The following is a 15,139-nucleotide window of genomic DNA, read 5'->3' as shown; positions in this document are numbered from 1 at the left end:
GGGTATATGGCGGCTGCAGGCCCTCTGCATTTGCAGTCAGCTTTCTAGGGGCTTTGGGCCAATACCTGGTGGGCTGCTTGGCTGAGTGCAGCCACGTAGGCTGCTGGTTGTGTGTCAGCTCCACCTCTCTACAAGTTTGCCTTTTCTCGGAAGAAAGGGCATCACCCTCAGAGAAGCTGGAGTCTTCATCTTTCTACTGGGCCTAAGCTCTGAGCTGCTGCGGTGTGGGGCTGTGGGTACCTGTGTGAGTGTGGTAGAATAGTGACTGGGCCTCAAGAACGGAGGTGCTCTGTGGCTACTAGCAGTGGGTTTACTTTCAAGATGGCCCTGAGCCCTAGTGGCTTAGATCATGGGGTAAAGTATACGTACCAGGGCCTCCTACTCTGGTAATACAGACAAATAAACTCTGGCTGACTGTACAGACTGTGCTTGGGGCCCATGAAGGCTGCAGGAGGCTCCTTTGCAGGTGTGTCAAGTGTCAATGGGGAGCACTAAGTGCTCTAACCTAGCTTTTCCTCATAAGAAGGAGTCTTTTTTGGCTCTTAGCTGACCTGGCAGGGAGACAGAACGGGTAAGGCAGGGCTACCTTGCTGTCCTTTCTATGCTGCTGTTTTATGAACATCCGTTCATGTTCTGCACGGATCCCAACACTTCCCTGCTGCTCCCAGGCACAGCTCCTCAGCCACTACAGTTGGGGCATAGTTGTTTCTTCTTGTTGTGTTTCCTTCTTGTGGGAGGATGAGTGGATAGGCAGCTCTGTTTCAACCTTCTTGCTGATGTCACTCTCGATTTTTTAAAAAAGAGAATAAACCTGTGGGATGTGGCGAAAGGTAGTCTGTGTGGAAGCTGCGAGGAACCAAAAAGGACTCATGCTTCTTGTACAGATGATCGCTGATTGCCAATCCACCCAGTTTCAGTTTCATTCCTTTGAGACAGTCAAGGGACAACCACAGGGGCAAAGGGTAGATAAACACTCAGGCCTCAATCATAGCCTGTTTCTCATGTAAGTACGACATGTGTCTTTCTGTCCTCCTGTTCTATCAGATTGATCATAAAGACCAGCTATACTGTAAAAACCAGAATGGTGTCTATTGAAATCCTTTCCCAGACCTTGTCATGGTCCAGAGGAGTTCACATTTGTAATCCCAAGGGAAGGTTATTGGAATTCCAAGAAGTTAATTCCAATCTACCACTTCCAGTGCAACCCATGGTGAGAATAAAGACACTAAAGCATGTTTGTAGTTGTGGGGAGACAAGGGGTCCTAAATCCAGTCAGAACAATGGCTAGCTGGAACAAAGGCCTCGACCCAGGGATGAACCTGGGTTTTATTAACTTGTGAAGAGAGGAGTGGCTCAGGGATGACTGACTGAGAGAAAGGCAGGAGTACGTGAGCACTGTGAGCTGGGCTAGGTAGGAGGCCTGAACTCACCTCTGCAATATGTAGAAAGGGGGATATATATACAGTCATCCCTCACTATATTGTGCTTCACTTATTATGGCTTCATTGTATCGCAGGTTTTTAAAAAAGATGTATCTAATTCTGTACTGTGGAGTCCACCCCCCCCCCCGTCCCCGTAACGGGAATTGAACTCATGACCTTGGGCTTGCTGGGCAGGCGCTGTGCCGCTGAACTAAATCCTCAGCCCCTGGCTGATGGAATGGAAGGCAACTAATCATAGCACTGTGTTCTGTATCCTGGGTGCTGATTGGCTCAGTGACCGTAGCAGTCTGTTTGCTCTCCTGCACTGTGACCACACGTTCAGCATCTCTCCTTGTCCACATCATGAGTACCCATATACAATTTCACATGTTGTTAAAGTCACGTGGGTTTAAGAGTGTAGAAAGTGCTTAAGAGCATATGAAGTGTTTATAAGAGTGTGGGAAAGGTTAATAAGAGAGTGGGAAAGGTTTATAGGAGTGTGGGAAGGATTTATAAAGCCTTAAAATATATATAAATAATAAAATACTTATAAAGCCACTACTTTGTGGAATTTCACCTACTGCAGGGGTCTCTGGAACATAACTCCTATGATAGGGGAGGGATCACTGTATATGCAGAAAAAGTAATCTGCATATCACAGGTTGGGGCAGTGTTTAGTGTTTTGGAGTCCGCACTTCAGTTTTTTTTTGTTTGCTTGTTTTGTTTTTTGTTTTTTTCCTGTACCGGGAATCAAACTCATGACCTTGTGCTTGCCAGGCAGGTGCTGTGCCACTAAGCTAAATCCCCAGCCCCCAACGCACTTCAGTTTTGATGTGTAATGCAATCATGCTCTGAGAGGTCATATCCTCTTTCCTCAAGGCTCAGTCTCAGCCGACAGCATGGGGTCCCTCATCCTAGCTCACCCATACTACTTGGGAGCTACAGGCGCAGCATCACTGACCTGTCACACTGCTTTAAAGACTACTCATCAACACCTGGGCTAGACCCATTTGTGTTGCTTAAAGCCAATTGAGGGGATAAGGAAATATCCTAGCCAGCTCTGTACATATCAGTACACAGAAATAGGGCCAAGTTTAGCCAAAATGGAGACAATTGCTCTTCTTTCAATGAGACTCATGCTGGTGGTCTTGCATAGGTGTCATCATGTCTCACTGCTGATATGTTTCATACAAGGAAGAAATGTCTTAAATACCACACTAAAGCCAGTGGAAAATTAACAGCTCTTACTCCAGCCCAGTAATCCAATAGAAAGCTTGTCCCTTTCTTTGTTAAACTTTGTGCCTTTCTATATCAGGGTGGTCTTCCCTCTCCTGGAGGTAGGACCCCCCCCCCCTCCACATACACACTCATTAAAACTTTACCTCTGTTCCTGCCTCTTGCCTTGGTTTCATTTCTATTGTCACTGGGTGAGAAGATCCAGTCTATTGCATCACTTTGGTCCTGCCTCCCGAGGTACTTGGCCCACCTGTACCGTGAGCTTTTCTGGGGTCTCTGGGTTATTCCAGAGACCTGGCTTTTCCCAGGAAGTCCCTTCTTAACCACTTACTTTCCAGGTTTCTCTATGTAAGTATTGATCTTTTATTGCCTCTCCAGATTACAAATATTTGTTGATATCTCTTGTGTTTTTCTTTTTTCTTTTTATCATCATTATAACATAGAAAAATGCATATTTTATTCTGCTACTGTGATGTGAACTGGTGTTTTTGTACTTGGAATGAAAGCTTCATGATACTTTCATTTCCTCAAGGTGGCCAGTTAGGAAATGAAGCAACTTGGATTTGAACTGTGATCTGTTTCTCCTCAGACTAATAGAATGGAGACAAATGAATTCTATATGTCCAAATGGCTGGTTTCAATGAGCAAGGGTTGAGACCTTTATGTTGATATGGGACTGCTGGGTGAGTTTTATATTGCCATTCTCATGCAAAATGTACAATAATACATCACTTCTGACATCTAGGTTTGCTTTTCTCTTTTAATGGAACAAAAGCATAAAGACATATGTGAGGCAATCTGGCAAATACACAGGTGACTCTTGCCTACTACACAACCCAAAGGAAGAACCTAAAAATTCCTACTGGCTTCAAGCTTCACGGCAGACATCTGAAGTAAGTTTTACCTTGGACTGGGGCAATTCAATTAATCCAGGCTTAAACTGATGTTGGGAGGAGAGTTGTGCATATGCACAGAGAAAGACTAGACCCTCCCTAGCCCCTGAATAGCCCCCTTTCTTCCCTGTCTTCTATATGTAATCACTGCATACCTTTTGTTCACCAGGCACTGACCATCCTTGGTCAGCTTTGGAAGTGAAAGGAGGTGGTTAAAGCCTTAGATTTGGGACTCAGATTTCCCTGGTGTTCACTGCATTATCTATTGACTATGCACTCTGAGGACTCTCTGTGTCTGCTCCTAGAGCCCTCTATTGTAGCCACAGTAGACCCCTTACAAATTCTTGATCCATGCAACGTATGCTCCCATATGGTGTCTTTGCATTTGTTGCTCCCCCTGAGAATGTAATACCCCACATATATTTGCAAATGTTCCTTCACTTCTTTCAGGTCTCTTGCTTAAATTCTCTCTCTCTCTCTCTTTCTCTCCCCACAAGGACATCCCTGATTCCTCTGCTGGTCAACAGCATTTTGTAAATTAATGATCTTCTGCTGTATGCTTTCCCATCGTGGGTATTGCAATCTGTCATATGACATATGTACAAGTTGTCCCATTGTCTGCCTTCCTTCATTAAAGTAAAAATCTGAAGGGATAGGGACTCTCCATTTTATTCTCTGTTGTATCTGGAGAATACCTAGAACTGAAAAAAATGGAACATATCTCTTAGGGAGCATTGGGCCCTTCTTTCCCATTTCACTGTGAAAGGTAGAAAAGGTATCTATTCCTGGTACTGAGTATTGTTCAGGAAATAGTTGTTGAGTGAATGAATGAAACTAATCCATCCCTCACTAAGTTGATGAGGAACTTGCAGTCCAGAGGTGGTCCATGTTCAGCAAGTTAGTGGCTTGGCTAGGACTCACTACCAGCAGGGTTGTCATCAATAACAATAACACCCAAATTCAACCTAAAACAACATATGCTTATTACATTTTCTGTGGGTCAGGAATTCAGAGACACTTAGCTAGCATCTATGTTAAAGGTCTCTCACAAGGCTATAATCAAGGTGTTCACCAGGGCTGGGGTCTCACTTTGTTACCAAGCTGTTGGAGGGTCTTTTGCTCAATTCAGATAGAAATCACAGATAGGCAGTATAGCTCTTTCAGTGTTAACAGCCCTAAGCTTTGAATACCAGTGGGTGCTAGTGACCCTCCTTGTTGCTCTCCTGGCTCCCAGAACAAGCATCCCCTGGAAGTCCTCAGGGACTCTTCCAGCTACAAAGCTGGCAGCTCCCAGCAATTCTCTGTTACTCTCCATTGTTCTCTGCAGCTGGTCACCTTCAGTGTTATCCACCCTGTCTTCTGACCACTTTGGGCACCAGTGGCCTGATGTGCTACCAGCTCTCACTACACCAGCTCCACCTGCTGTACTTGAAATAGAAATCATGAATAGGCAAAAGCGTGCTGTCCACAAGAGGCTTTATTAGGACTTTTGCTCCAGCGTGATGGGGAACGGTGCATGGACTGACCTGCTGAGGGTATGAAGGAGGTTGCTTAAATAGGAAAAAAAAGGAGGCTTACATAGGCAGTGTCAGACTTTCTGTTTGTCATAGATAGGGGGTGGCCTACTCACGGAACTGGCTGAGGATGGCCAGAGAGGGGCAGAGTCATGGAGAGAGGCTGTGAAACAGTCACCTGTGACGGACCCATGACTGAAATCTGCTGCAGCCAGAGGAAATGTCTCCCAGAGCAGCCACAGGACCCCTGGTGCTGCTGTGGCTAGCTGATGCGTGTCTGGGACAGCAGCTGAAGAAAAAAAAATAGAATGTACCTCTCAGGGAGCACTGGGCCCTTCTTCCCCATTTCACCTTGAAGGGTGAACTAGAAAAGCATCTATTCCTAAGCTCATGCGGTTGTTGGCAGAGTTTAGTTCTCTGAGGGTTGTTGGATTAAGGACCTCAGTTCTTTGATGTCGTTGGTCAGAAGCATCTTCAGGTCCCTGCCGTGCTGGTCTCTCCAACACTGTGGCTTCTTTCACCAAAGTCTGACCCTCAGAAGAGCAACAGAGAGTACCTGCCAGCAAGATACATGGTATGATCGAAAAATGGTAAACGCTTACATTTTAAAAAACGATTGGCATAAAAGACACATTGCCATAAATCCCCCTTAAAATACTTCCTCTCCCCCAACTTTAACACACTCACCCCATTGTCCTTGCTACTTTCTGAAGCAGTTTTGGGAGGTCTCCTTCCTGAATGTCCTTATAAGGTATGATAAAAATATGGTGAACACTGCTGCCGTGTGCCATATGCTGGCAAGGCGGGTCGTGAAGACATCGCAGTGTGTCCCCATCCACCACATCATTCCCGGGATCTGGCACTGCGAAATAGCTGGCTTTTTCCCAAAGTCAAAATACTACGAAAGGCCAACATGTTGAGTCAATTCAAGACGTGGAGGCAGGCATGACAACGCAGCTGAAGGCATTCACAAAAGGGGTTTCCAAGAGCTGTTTCAGAGAGTGGCAGGAATGATGGTATAAGCACGTTTGAAACAAGGGGGAGTATTTTGAAGGGGATTAATGGCAATGTCTTTTACTGTGATAAATTTTTAAATGTAAACATCCACCGTATTTTTTAATCACACCTCGCATCACCTTATGACATTCTTTTGGTTAGAAGCAAGTCACTGGTAACTTCCGCACTCAAGGGGAGATTACTCAAAAGGAGTGAGCACCAGGAGGAGAGATCACACGTAGGCAAATTAGAGTCTGCTTGTTACCTATTCTGGAGCCAGACCACGGGGGTGCAAGTCTTGGACCTATCACTTCTTGCCTGTGCTGTCTTAGGTAAGTTATCTAACCATTCTGTGTCCTGTTTCCTCTTTTAAAAAATAAGGTAAAAAATAACATCCGCTGTATTGGGATATTGTGGCAATTAAATAAAAATGTGAAGTGCCTAGAACACTGGAAGCACTAAATAATGGTTGATTCTGGTTACTCCCAGTCTGTCAAGTCCCTGGGGACAGGTGTGCAGGGCAACCCTCAGGGAGGCCCCAGGCTGAAGGCAAATGGGGGGCCACCCATGTTTGCTGATTTTATTGAATTGTTCAACCCAATTAAAATCTGTCCTTGCCATGATTTCTTCTGGTTACAGATAATGTCCCCACAGGTCTAATCTTCTGGGCACATTTCATTCATTTTATTTTATTTTTTTTGTCTTTTTGGGACAGGGTCTCACTATGCAGTTCAGGCTGGCCTTGAGCTCAATTTGTAGACCAGGCTGGCCTCGAACTTGCAATGATCCTCCTGCCTCAGCCTCCCAAGTGCTGGGATTACAAGTGTGTGCCACCACGCTGAGCACATTTTCATTCATAATAGATGCAAGCAATAGATCTAGATTTACAAAGTCTCAGCCCATAAGTTAGTGGCTGTTTAATGAGGAGTTCTGAAGGACACGGAAACAAATGCGCTGGGCAGTGTCTGCTCGGCCCCATCAAGAGTGATAAGGCAGCTGGGATATAGCCATGAACTCAACTCAGGAAGAAAATTACAGGGAATTTTTTGCATGATTCAGACTGTTTTTCTTTTTCTTTTTCTTTTTTTTTCTTTCAGCAATTGGCCTGGCTTGAACATTTTTTGGAACCAGAGCTTGAAAAACGAGAGTGAGTCAACACACAGAGTCATTCCTCAGGTAAGTCCCTGGCTCCTGTACAGTGACCTGGAACCTTCTCCTTCTCATTTCAGCACCAAGGAGAGATTGCAACTCATCAGGAAGAAACAAAGCATCCTTCACCGCTATGTTAAGTGTCTTAGGGCTGCCCTAATAAATGACCACCAAGGGAGCAGTTGAAAACAATAGATTTGTTCTTCAATACCGGAAATGGAAAAATTTGTGTATGCTATGCAAGTGCTATTCCATGGAGCTACATTCCCAGGGTACAACAATAGAAATATAATCTCTTAGTTCTGGAGGCCGGAAGTAAAATATCAAGGTGTTGCGGGGAGCCATGACCCCTCCAAAGGTTCCAGAGGAGGATTCTTCCCTGCTTTTGACAGCAGCTGGCAATCCTTGTGTCCCTTGGCATGGAGAAACATCGCTTCAACCTTTGCTCCCTTGTTCAGATGGGTGCTGTGTGTGTCTGTGGATCTGTCCCTCTTATCCTTGTTCCTCTTCTTATAAAGACACCAGTCAGCGGACTAAGGTCCACCCTAATCTAGTATGACTTCGCCTTAACTGTTTCTGCCCAAAACCTACTTTCAAATAAGGCTCCATTCTGAGGTTTGGTGTTGGCATGAACTTGGGGAGGATACTTACTATACACTCCAGTACAACTGCCAAACATTTTCACATTTTCATCTTTACTGCTTTCAGAATGCTTCTTGTTATTTTTTTTGTTGTTGTTACAGCTTTGAGGTCCTCAGAAATCTGAAACCACAGACACTTTATCACAATCCAGTTCCAGAATTTAGCCTTAAAACGAGATGGTGTGTGAGCACCGCAGCTGGTTTCGCCACATCTCTTAGAATGGTGTCAGCGTCCTCCAAAATGAACTGAGAAGTTCGCGGCCTGCTACCTGATATTTCTTATCTCAAGTCTGAAGCAGACGTTACGAAAAGTGTGAAAAATAAAAGGAAGAAGACTGCATCTTGTTAGTGCTGGGGCATGTTCTTACTTTTGTCTCCAATACCAGTTTCAAATTACTGTATGATTTTAGGTCCTCAGAAACCTGGAGCCAGTGACAATTTACTGTGTCCAAGTTTAAGGGTTTTTATTTTTATTTTTTCCAGTACTGGGGATTGAATCCAAGGAGTGAGTTGCACCCCCTGGCTGCCCTTCACCCTATGATTTTCCTTTAGAGACAATGTTTCACTGTGTTGTCCAGTCTGGCCTCCAACTCGAAGCAGTCCTCCTGCTTCAGCCTCCAGAGTAGCTGGGATTACAGGTGTGTGCCACCGCACCCAGCTGAGGATTTCTTCCTGATTGGAACAAAACCAGGCAATATCGAGCTGGTCTGTGAACAGCCAACCCAGGATGGTGAGTTGTAAAATGCACAACCTGTAACATGGCCCGCTCTGAGCACTGCAAAAGGCTGTGTGTACCCGACCCCTGGGCCCTGGGCTTCACCCCATACCACTCAAACTTCATCCGGGTTCAGAAATGGGCCCGCCTCCTCTGCATGGTCTCCAGCCCTGATGAGGCACTCATTCACTCCCGGACTAAGGAATTATGGGTGTCGCCTCCGCCTGGTGAGCTCACTTTCACTCTCTGCTTTTTTGTCAGCCTTCTACAAACCAGGATGGTTTCAGCCGCAGTGCCATATGTGAGAGCACCCCATGCCCTCACCTGTCCACATTGGGCTGTGGGTTTCATGGTGGCCCCAGAACCTTAGTGTACTTCACAAATGGTATGACTTAGGCCCTAGCAGAGGGCTTAGGGCCCTCCTCTTCCTTTGTATTTTAACCTTTTTATTTTCAAATAATTTAAAAACTAAGAAGTTGTAAGAATTCCACAAAGAAGTGCGTCACATGGTTATGGTTGGTAGCTAGAGGTCCGCCTAACGCCTCTCATGCAGTCACAGGTGGGAATTTGGGGTCACCGGGGGACTTGCTGTTAGGAGGCGGGGCCTGGCCGGAAGAGGTGGGTCTGTGGGGTGTGGGCTAGCCAGAAGTAGTATTCCATCACCACGATTAAATACTTAAAAAGATGGGTGATTCCTTAAGGCGTCGAATGTCTTCTTCAGTTCTTTTTTTGTTTTTGTTTGTTTTTTTTTCCAATATTGGGAATTGAACTCATGACCTTGGGCTTGTCAGGCAGGTACTGTGCCGCTGAGCTAAATCCCCAGCCCCTCTTCTTCAGTTCTCAAGCGGCATCCATGTCTTTAAACTTCCCTGCAATATGAACGAAACCATAACACATAACTACAAAAGCCAGGAGTGTCTGATAAACTGCATGTACTGGCAGTGATTCATCTTCTTTTTCTTTTAATTCCGTGAGAACAATGCAGAGCATTGGAAAAGGCAGCGGGGGCGAGGAGTAAGGGCCGAGGCTTACTGGCCTCTTCCACAGCAGTGGCGCCATGACAGTGAAGGTGAAAGTTGGCGGTGAAATGGTCTGCAGCCCTGATTGGCCAGTGTATGATTCATTCACTCCCAAACTAAGGAATTGATGGGTATGTCCTCCGCCAGGTGAAATCCTCTGTACCTTCTTCCACCAGCCAGCTTCTGTGAGGTACAGAGGAGGACATTATGGAAGCCCTGGGGACCAAGCACCTTAGTGGTGCAAGCCCCATTGAGCCCTGAGAAAGCGGAACTAGGAAGTCCACCGGTGGTTTTGATGGGCAGTTAGAATGTGCCTTTTGATTTCTGCTGCAGAGGGCACTGTGGTTATAACAAAACTGATGTAATTTCCCCTCTCATTCCTTGTGTTCTGCTGAGACAGAGCTTGGACAGCTATTTAAAAAGATACAAAATACTATTAGAAAATACTATTTAAAATGAACACCATAGGACTATAGTATTAGTTACTTTTCCATTGTTGGTACAAAATACCTAATACATACAGCTTAAAGAAGCAATGGTTTATTTTGGCTTACGGTTTCAGTCCACGGTTAGCTGTGCGGCAGTGAAAAGTGGCAGAGAAAAGCTTCTTACTTCATGGCAACCAGGAAGCATAAGGAAAGGGAAAGCACCAAAGGGGCAGGGGCAGAGGGAGAGAGGGAGAGAAGGCAGTAGAAATTGTGAGAGAAGCAGACCCACTAAGGAACAGGTAGCGGAGGAAGCTTGGGTAGGGAAACTGTAGCAAGAAGTGCTCCTCCGTCTCACGGTGAGGACCGAGGTCATTAGTGGGCTGAGGAATGTGGGCTCTGAAGAGTGGAGAAAAAGAAATGGCAGAAATCACTGCAAACAGCTGTTAGCATCTCTGTGGTTTCAAGTGCTGTGGGGGCCAGGGCAGGACTGGAAAAGGATCCCACTGCTCCAGTAACTAATGGTGGAGTGAGACACTAAAAAAGGAAGTTTTAAAAAATACTGAGCTGTGGTTTAAAACAGCCCAGCAATTCCTCAAACGGCTAAACATAAAATTATCACGTGACCCAGCAATTCCACACCTGGGTATACACACAAGAGAAATGAAAATATATATCCACATAAAAACCTGTATGTGAATGTTTGTATTAGCTTTACCCATCATAATCAAAATGTAGAAACAACCCAAATGCCTATCAACTGATGAGTGGGTAGATAAAACATGGCTTATCCATAAACTGGAATATTATGTAGCAATAAAAACAAATGGAGCATTGACACATGCTACAGTACAACGAACCTCAAAAATGTTATGCTTAGACCAAGAAGCCAGCCACCAAGGAGCATGTTCTGTGTCATTCCTCTTTCATGAACTGTCCAGAATGGGCAAATTCATTGACATAGAAGGTACATCAGATGTTGGTAGGGCTGGGAAAGGGTAGGGGGAATATAGGGAATGGTGTTGATTCATAGGGACTTCTTTTGGGGGTGATGAGATGTAATGAGACAGATATAATGAGACAGTGGTGAGGGTCGGAGACCTTTATGCTGAAAAGTGTTGGCATATATGTTTTCAATGGGTGAGTCACATGGTTTTTGAATTATTCTGCAGTAAAGCCACTGTCATTATTAATTTTTCAAGTTCTGAAATGGCAAATGACACAGGATACCAAGGCAGGAAGGAGGAGGGTAGCTAATGCAGTTGAGGTTTGCCAAGAGCTTCCTGTGTTCATGGTGCTGGCTTTGCTAGCCTCACTTCTCAGAGCAGCTTTCCGGAGGCTATGAGGTTCTGGGCGTGCAGGTGGTGGGCGGGCCCCAGCACTGCAATCAGCTTCCTCTGAATATGAGTGTTGTCTTGTTTCCTTTGACAAATATGATTTGTTGTCATTTTTAAAAACTATATTTTCTAGCCAGGAGTTCTACATAGAATTCCTGTGGGGACAGAACAAAAAAGGAAAATGGTGACTTTTTTAAACAAAATCAAACAAGTTTTTTCTGCAGTATTTAGCCTGCTCTTATCAAAGTTCCCCTGTCTTCTGTGTCTTTTAGTGAGAACAAAGTGGTAATCAGTGGCATTTCTGAGGACTCTGAGAGCAGCAACCTAACTCTTGGGGGTAGCCAAAACCACCAGATCCCATTTGTCAAGAAGTTTGAGAGCCAATCTCTAAGGAAATTACAAAATTTGGGGGACTCACGCCCTAATTCTCATACCTACCTCTAAGGATGATCAGAACATCAAAAACTGAAAATGTGTGACCAAACGAATCAAGAAGTGTCTGATACTGGAAAGCTAAATTCTAGAAGTTCATCTGGTAAATAGTCCCTTGTGGGTCCTTGTGCTCAAAGTTGGCTTTATGATACAATAAGGTTTGTCACTAAGGTTTTGTTTTGTGAAACTATTTTTTCACTGCTATGTAAAATAAAGGCTGTATTTTAGCATTAAGAAACAAATAATAAAAATGAGAAGACAACTGAGATGCTGTAAATTTGGGGGTGATTTATTTATTTTCTTAGTACATATGTGTCACATACAGTGTTTACATTCCATGTGTGGAGTTGGTACATGTACAAAACACATCTTTATTCCTTTTCTCATCCACTTTTCCTCTCCTCATCCCCCCTCTACCCATCCTTTTATCCCTGTCTTGGTTACTTTTCTCTCATTGCTGAGACAAAATACCCAACACCCAAGGTTAAAGGAGGAAAGCTTTATTTAAATTACAGTTTGTGGAGGGTTCAGTCCATAATCAGCTGGCTCCAAGGCTGGGTGATGTGGCAGAGAGGCAACCATTCATGGTGGTAGAAGACATGAAAAGCAAGAAGAGCAAAAGGGGGAGAGGTTGAGAGCAAGCCTCTTTCCCTCCCTTATATTATATGCAAGCTACCTACCCGAAGGCAGGTATAGCACTCATGTCCCCAATCCCAGTACTAGACAATGAACAAATCACAAACTCTAGATTTAGCTGCCCACAAAAGCCCACTCCTCATGACCACATGAGGCTTTGGGGGGGACATCTAGACACAAACCATAACAATCCCTTTCTTTTTTGAGAAAGATCTATCTCCTTACTCCCTATTATCTGCAATTTCAACTCAGTTTTAAAGAAGTCAGGTGCCTTAGCCTGTTCAGACTACTGTAACAAAATACCTTAGACTAGATAACTTATAAGCAATAGACATTTATTGCTTACAGTTCTGGAGGCTGGCTAGCCCAAGACAAGATGCCAGCAGACTGGGTATTTGGTGAGGACCATTTGCTCAAAAATGGTGCCTTCTGTGTGTCCTCAGATGGCAGAAGAGATGCACAGATCCCTTATTCCTCTTGTATAAGTCCTCATTTATTATAAGATGAATGGATAAGAAAATGTGGTATTTATATACAATGGAGTATTACTCTGCCATGAAGAAGGGAGAGTCATTTGTAGAAAAATGGACACTCCTTGAGACCATACTGTCAAGTGAAATAAATCAAGCTTAAACGCAAACTTAAATATCACATGGTTTCTCTGATAAGAGAAACCTAAAGTATAAATAAATTAAAGAGCAAAGTAAGATAGATCATAGGAAACAAGGAGATAGAGCTTTTACAAAAGAGATGGAGACCAAGAGATGGAGGAAGAGGGAGGGGAAGTGGGAGGGGATAAAAAAGAATTGAGAGGTTTTAGGTACCTGAACTACCTCCCCTTAAGGAATGAATCACTGTATACTACAAATGTACACTAATAAATTAAGAGGAAAAACAGTGAAAAGTAATGCCACTAATTCTTTTCATGAGGGCTTCATCCTCTTGACTTAACCACTGCTCAAAGTTCCCACTTGTAATACCTTGGGGATTAGATTTTTACATGTGGATTTTGGAGAGACAGACACATTCAGACTTTAGCACCCAGGTAACCTGCATAGAACATAACCCCTCTCTTCTACCTGGAATGGTTTTACTCATTTTATTTCTCTCTTGCTTATGGTTTATGATGTTTTGTTAGTTTATAGCTCTTTGCTTAATCAGCATGTATAATGGTCATGTCAAGAAGTCTCTAGTTCCCAATTTTAAAAAAATTTCTTGTCATCATTGTTAGAGCCCACATATTAAGGAGAATACGTGATAGTTGTCCTTGAGTCTGGCCTTATTCTGCTCTAAGTCTATCCACTGTCCTGCAGATGACAGAATTGTATTTTTCCTTATGGTTGAAAAATACTCCAGTATGTATAGATACCACATTTTCTTTATCCATTTCTCAGTCAATAGGCATGTGTGGGCATGGCTATTGTGAATTGTGCCACAATAAATACGGCTATGCAGGTATTCCTATGGTATACTGACTTTAATTGTTTTGGGTATATGCCAAGTGTTGGTAGATAGCTGGATCAAATGGTAGCTGTAGTTTTAGTTTTATGCAGAACTACCATACTGCTTTCTATAGTGGCTGTACTAATTTATATTGTATCAGCAGTGCAGAAGGATTCCTTTTTGTCCCAAAGTTTGCATTCATTTATTTGTTTATTTAATTTTTTTGAAACAGGGTTTTGCTGTGTCGTTCAAGCTGGACTTGAAGTCACTATTTAACCCAGGCTGGCCTCAAAATCACAACAATTGTCCTCCTCAGCCTTCTGAATGTTGGCATTACAGGCATGCATCACCATGCCCAGCTTACCATTATCCATTAATTCAACAGACATCTCTTGCTGCATCCCAGCTCTTGATGTTGGGGTTGGGGGGAAGGATGGGGAGAGGATGAAGAAATAAAGATAAGAGATGAAAGCCGAGAGGTGGAGCCCTCTCTCTCTGGATGGGAGGAAAGGAACTGCTCAACCACCGTAGGTAGGAGCATTTATTTATACATTTGACAACGTTAGAGTCACTTGACACAGGGTTGCGCAGTGACTAATGGCTGGGATTGTCTCAGGCAAGGTGTTTCTCTGGCCTGAAGCAGCTTGATTGCCTCAGGGGCTCTTCTTCTTGGACTGGCCTTGCTTTGCCCCCACACGTGATCAATTTCTAGCCTCACCCACTCCATACAATCTCTTAGTGCTAGCCTCTGTCCAGTGGACGTCACACATCAGGTGTGGCATGCAGAAAGGGACGGTGGTGTGGACAGTTGCTTCCCAGGTGGCCAGAGGTGAGCAGCTACATAAGATCTGAGGTTACCCTAGGGTGAATGGGTGGGGCATGAAATCACTTCCCAGAGATGTTCATGATCCCCTGGGGAAGGAAACTGAGATAACTTTCTGACCTTCCTGCAGAAGCCTGGGGTAGTGGGTTAACCCAGCTGGTTGAGTGTTAAAAGCAAGAGTAAATCCTTTCCAGAAAACCTGGTCCCAGTGTATGAGAACTGGCCGCAAGGTATGGTGAAACTGTAAAGAAGCAGACAGGTCCAAGAGTACACACAGTGCAGTTTACTGAGGACTTTTACAGATGTGTGGTCCTGGCTGTCAGAAAGACCAGGAGACCCCCAAGATCTGGATCAGAAGGAGTTCATAAAATGGTCAGGATAAGAGTGACCTCATCCCTTTCAAAACTGCTTAAATATATATGCTACTTTGTTTCATCGATACTACTAGTTTATCTTAGT

General features: G+C 44.2%; 2 long non-coding RNA genes across 4 annotated transcripts; both read left to right on the top strand.

Annotated features, from left to right (window-relative positions):
- The first annotated feature begins 944 nt into the window (after positions 1 to 944).
- On the top strand, positions 945 to 5,632 carry LOC106146612. The gene is made up of 3 exons (XR_001231135.1): positions 945 to 1,003; positions 3,403 to 3,550; positions 5,531 to 5,632. It is a non-coding gene; the product is annotated as an uncharacterized LOC106146612 (long non-coding RNA).
- Positions 5,633 to 6,228: 596 nt separating this feature from the next.
- On the top strand, positions 6,229 to 12,027 carry LOC102019469. Of its 3 annotated transcripts, none has more exons than XR_001231134.1 (4): positions 6,229 to 6,392; positions 7,158 to 7,236; positions 7,953 to 8,580; positions 11,619 to 12,027. It is a non-coding gene; the product is annotated as an uncharacterized LOC102019469 (long non-coding RNA). The 3 variants fall into 3 exon arrangements; XR_001231133.1 differs by lacking the exon at positions 11,619 to 12,027 and adding an exon at positions 8,827 to 9,105; XR_001231132.1 differs by lacking the exon at positions 11,619 to 12,027 and having other exon boundaries at positions 7,953 to 9,105.
- The last annotated feature ends 3,112 nt before the right edge of the window (positions 12,028 to 15,139 follow it).

This window comes from Chinchilla lanigera, unplaced genomic scaffold, assembly GCF_000276665.1.
Source record: "Chinchilla lanigera isolate Chin_1 unplaced genomic scaffold, ChiLan1.0 scaffold00006, whole genome shotgun sequence".
Lineage (NCBI taxonomy): Eukaryota > Metazoa > Chordata > Mammalia > Rodentia > Chinchillidae > Chinchilla > Chinchilla lanigera.
This window is presented reverse-complemented; position numbering and strand designations above follow the sequence as displayed.